This window comes from Myotis yumanensis, unplaced genomic scaffold (genome assembly GCF_028538775.1).
Source record: "Myotis yumanensis isolate MYYU_CA2020_CCGP unplaced genomic scaffold, mMyoYum1.0.hap1 SCAF_2, whole genome shotgun sequence".
Taxonomy (NCBI): domain Eukaryota; kingdom Metazoa; phylum Chordata; class Mammalia; order Chiroptera; family Vespertilionidae; genus Myotis; species Myotis yumanensis.
The window spans coordinates 156,154,660-156,160,218 of record NW_027223753.1 but is presented as its reverse complement, the minus strand read 5'-3'; the positions used below and the strand labels follow the sequence as shown (position 1 = coordinate 156,160,218).

Here is a 5,559-nt window from a genome sequence, read left to right as displayed (position 1 = left end):
TCCATGGCTGCCAGCAGCCATCTTGGTTGGGTTAATTTGCATATAGTCGCTCTCATTGGCTGGTGGGCATGGCTTGAGCGTAATGAAGGTACGGTCAATTAGCATCTTTATCTTTTATTAGTGTAGACTAGAGGCCCGATGAACAAAATTCATTCAAGAGTAGGCCTCTCTTTCCCTGACTGCTAGCACTGGCTTTTCTCTGGCACCTGGGACCCGGGCTTCTCTCCAGCACCCGGGACTCGTGCTTCCTTCCAGCTGCTGGCAGGCACCTAAACCCAGGACCTGGGCTTCCCTTGCAGCCCCGGCATCATCCAGAAAGTTTTCCGGAAGGACATCAGAAAGGATGTCCAGTCTAATTAGCATATTATGCTTTTATTATTATAGATTATTGCATTTTCCATTCAAACAACTGTAGACATAATTTTGCCCTCCCCTGTATTTTTCTCCAATATAACAGTCCAGATATGTCCAAGTCATTAAGTGGCTCTGCTTTATGGTATCATTCAGGGACCTAAGTTTTTTTCATTTTCTTATTCTTAATTTCCTGCAGTATTGTATTCATCTGCATGGTCAGAACCAAGACAACACAACTCCCAGATCTAGTCCACAGTAAGTGACTTTATCTATAATTATAATGATGATCTAGAAATTACCCCAATTATTTCTCTTAATCCTATTGGCCAGATCATAGTTACATGGCCAAACCTAGTTACAAAGGAGGATGGAAAATGTGATCTCTAGCTTTGTTAACTTCTAAATCAATGGAAAGAAAAGCAAAATCAATATTAGAGCTCCACTTCATATTTTAATACACAATGTTTTCATTTCCTAAATAGTTTATGGTCTAATTTATTTCTTTGATTCAATAGTAATTTGGGAGAATTTTTAAATTTCATTAACTTGAGTTTTTAAAAAGTATTAAAAATTTTTTTTATTATTGCTGATTTTTAGAAACAGAGGAAGAGAGAGGGAGAGAGAAACATTGATGTGACTCGTGAATGCCCCTACCAGGGATCTAGCCGGAATCCTGGGCATGTGCCCTGACTGGGAATTGAGCTGGCATACTTTTGGTGCAAGGGACGATGCCTAACCAACAGTCACACCAGCCAGGGTTTTAAAAAGTATTTATTACTAATTTATAACTTAATTCTCTAGTGCCTAAATAACTAAATCTGTTTACTTTTTTCTTTTTTGATAAGAGAGCTTGGGCCCTTATCAATTTTTACAAATGTTCCATGATTCTTGAAAAGGAAGTCTAAAATCTGTTTGTAGCATTAAAAATCCAAATGTGCCTTGTAATAATTTTCTTAATTATATTATCACTTGTCAACTTGTCAACATATTTCAATACTTTTTATCTGTTGATCAAGCAAAAGAGAGAGTTGCATTGAAATTTCCCTAATAATTGTCTCTCTAACATTTTTGCTTTATGTAGTTTTATTTTGTTATTTAACACATAAAATTCCTTGACTCTTTTATTCTAAAAGTTGTAAGTTTTGTTAGTACAAAATAACTGTTTATTCTTTTTATATTTTTATTTAATATTTCATACTATTGCTCTTGAGTTTTTGCTTTGTTTTATTGGTTTATTGAGTTTAGGAGGAAAAATATGAATTATTTTGCGGTGTAAGAAAATATATTCAGTATGAAATGTGCTTGGTGAGTGGAGGAAGAGTGTATGAAACATTTTGAATAATAATAATAGAAGAAACTTTAGGGACTTCCTGGCAAAAAAGGAATTGGGACACCCTTTCTTTCCCCAAGGTTCAAGTTACTGAAACCTATCAATACAGACCAGAGTGACCTACCCATATTCTAGTGACTTGGAACAGATAAGCTTCCTGAGATAACATTACCAGGAGGGCTGAAATCAGCTGCATCAATAGACTAAGTTGGTTGTTAAAGGTGAAATGTGCTCTTAGGTTCCTGAGACAGTGGGCATAGACCTTTCCAAGTCCAGTCATTTTTAGGCTAAGCTTTTGCCCAGAAGAACCAGGTCTACTGGTGAATCTAAACTGCTTTGAAATTCAAGATCCCACTTATATGTTAGCTAAGAACACTTGGTGGGCCTTAGCCAGTTTGGCTCAGTGGATAGAGCATCTGCCTGCAGAGTGAAGATTCCCGGGTTCAATTCCAGTCAAGGGCATGTACCTTGGTTTCCCTGGCCCAGGCCCTGGCCAGGGTACATGCAGGAGGCAACCAAGCAATGTGTCTTTCTCACATCAATGTTTCTCTCTGTCTTTCCCCCTCCCTTCTACTCTCTAAAAATCAATGGAAAAATATTCTTGGGTGAGGATTAAAAAAAGAAAAGAACACTTGGTGGATCATAACACAGAAGTTATTAGAAACCCTTTAAAGTTGGTTCCTGTGTTGTTTTGATAATTTCTTGCTTTTAAGCACAGTGTGTCTACATCTTACACATTTACATTTCCTGCCCAAACATGGATTCAGGTATTTTTTCCTAGAAGTCATGGATCCTCTTAATTACAAATGGAATTTAGAGATCATAATATGGACACTGAAGATACTAATTGCTACTGAATTGCCATTGGTTTTAGCCCTCTTCAGTGAACAAAACTAAAACATATATATTTTTTGCAATGGGAAATGAAATCAAGAGTTATTGCTCATCTATCCAACTCAAATTAAAGAGATTATAGTTTTTGCTTATCCTGACAATCTTTGATTCTCATGATATTAATAACAATGTTTGGTCCTTTTTCACTCTATCAATCATCTATTTTTCTTTCTATTTTTATGTATGTATGTATGTATGTATCTGTCTGCATATATTATTTTCTTTCCTAATACCCCCTATGCCAGTGATGGTGAACCTATGACACGCTTGTCAGAGGTGACACGCGAACTCATTATTTTGGTTGATTTTTCTTTGTTAAATGGCATTTAAATGTGTAAAATAAATATCAAAAATATAAATCTTTGTTTTACTATGGTTGCAAATATCAAAAAATTTCTATATGTGACACGGCACCAGAGTTAAGTTAGGGTTTTTCAAAATGCTGACACGCCAAGCTCAAAAGGTTCCCCATTACTGCCCTATGCCAAGGAACCTGCAAAATCATTCAATTAGGCAATCCACAAGGATCCCGTGAAATCTAGCTACCCCCCCCCTTGCTTGCTATACATAAAATGCCTCCTATACCTCCAGCTTGCTGTTATCTTGTTCCTAGTACAACCTCTTATGTGACTTGTGTGTGAGCCTTTTCTTGTTCTGAGCTGTAAATAACAAAGAGTTCTGCCTTTCATCTATCCAAGTGTCTTTGTTTAGTGTCTCACCAACAAAAGATCTTCAAATCTTATAAAATATTAGTGGTCCAGTGCAAGAAATTAGTGCATGGGGGGGGGTGTTCCCTCAGCCCTGCCTGCACCCTCTCTAATCTGGGACCTCCTTGGGGGATGTCCAACTGCCTGTTTAGGCCTGATCCCTGAACTGGTGCGGACATCCCTCTCACAATCCGGAACTGCTGGCTCCTAACCGCTCGCCTGCCTGCCTGCCTACCTGCCTGCCTGTTTGCCCCTAACCACTTCTGCCTACCAGCTTGATTGCCCCCTAACTGCTCCCCTGCCAGCCTGATTGATGCCTATCTGCTCCCCTGCCAGCCTGGTAGCCCCCAACTGCCCTCCCCTGCCAGCCTGATTGCCCCCAAGGCTTTTATTAGTATAGATATGACCTTTCACAGAAAATTTCACTAACCCTGCTTTACAATAAGGGTGTGACGATTGAATCATTAGGGCCAGACACCAAGATTTCCTTTCTTTGCTTAGTGGAGGGAATAATTATCTTGTCTTTAAGTTGCCCTGAACATCAAATGAGATAATGACTTAGAAAAGTATAAAGCACCATATAAAGACAACTGTCTTTTTCATGTACTGAAAATACAATAAAGTGGTAAAATGAAAAACATTATTTGTATCCTCCCCCTTTCTTTCTTTACAGCCTTTATTTAAACTTTGAAATTTATAAAAATTTCACTCCTATTTTCATTTCTTTACATTCAATATTATTTTGTATTAGTTTCAGGTTTTATATTAGTTACAGAATAGTGGTTAGATAATCATATACTTTACAAAGTGTTCCCTGATATTTCCAGTACCCACCTGTCATCATACCATCATTACAACACTATTGACTGTATTCCCTTTTTTAAGTGACAATAGGTTTACAGGTTCCTTGCAATCTTCCTTTTGTGTTGCTCACCCTTCCTTTTCTTTCTCACTTCTTCCCTCATTTTCTTTTCTTTTTAAGAGAAGTAAGCCTTTATTTTCTTGTTTCTCAAATACAGCTGGCTGAGCTGGTTGCTTTTTGGTAATTAATCAAAGAAACCAAATCCCATATCCTTATGCAACTCCTCTGACTCTTACTTCGCTTCACCCTTGGCTGGGGCTGCAGCAGCAGCAGGAGCAGCAGTGGTGGCGGCGGCCACAGGGGCAGCAGCCACAAAAGCAGATGGATCAGCCAAGAAGGCCTTGACCTTTTCAGCAAGTGGGAAGGTGTAATCAGTCTTCACTGTACCCATTGATGATAGAATGGGGTACTGACACAACAGTTGGGTAACCAATCTGAAGGCATATGCTGGCAACATTTCGGACAACCTCTAGGAAGCGGGAATGTAGAGTTTCCTCTGTGATGTCAAGCACTTCCAGGTTGCAGATGCTGCCACTGTCAAACACCTGCTGGATGATCAGCCCAAAGGAGAAGGGGGAGATGTTCAGCATGTTCAGCAGTGTGGCTTTGCTGGCTCCAACTTTGTCTCCAGTCTTAATCAGCTGTACATCACTCAGGATTTCAGTGGTGCCCCTGGAGATTTTAGTGGTGATGCCTAAAGCCTGGAAGAAGGAGGTCTTCTCTGGCCCCAGACCAGTGTTCTGGGCTGGAACAGTGACTTCACACGTGGCAATGGCACCAGCAGGGGCAGCAGCTGGCACCTATTGGCCAGCAGCATGTCCCTGATCTCAGTGAGGTCCTCCTTGGTGAACACAAAGCCCACATTCTCCCGGATATGAGGCAGCAGTTTCTCCAGAGCTGCGTTGTTTTCCAGATGACCTTGGATGGCCTTGCACATCATGGTGTTCTTGCCCATCAGCACCACAGTCTTCCCGTGGAGGGACATGCGGATCTGATGCATCTGCTTGGAGCCCACATTGTCTGCTCCCACAATGAAGCATTTTGGATAATTATCCAGAAGTTGGATGATCTTAAGGAAGTAGTTGGACTTCCAGGTCACCCTGTCTTCACTGGGCATCATGGCGGTGCATTAGGGATTGCCACACAGGGTTTAAAGATGATGTCACTCCCATGAGGACACCCAGCAAGAGGAAACCCTCATTTTCTTTATATAGTATCTCAATTGGCCCTCAAAGGTCAGCGAAGGCACTGGGACACACTGAATCCATTTTACAGACCGGGAAACTGAGGCCAATTCCAGTTGGCTGTGGAACTTGACTCAGGGCACAGAGAGCCCTCAAAGTCATGCTCTCTGCCCTTCCTAAGGGGAAGTCATGGGGTAAACAGAACAAACCTCTCTGACAGGCTTCCAA

The 5,559-nt window shown here is 40.7% G+C and overlaps 1 pseudogene; it reads right to left on the bottom strand.

Annotated features, from left to right (window-relative positions):
• Nucleotides 1-4,331: 4,331 nt before the first annotated feature.
• Nucleotides 4,332-5,264, bottom strand: LOC139002165 (large ribosomal subunit protein uL10 pseudogene; annotated as a pseudogene).
• Between the last annotated feature and the right edge of the window lie 295 nt (nt 5,265-5,559).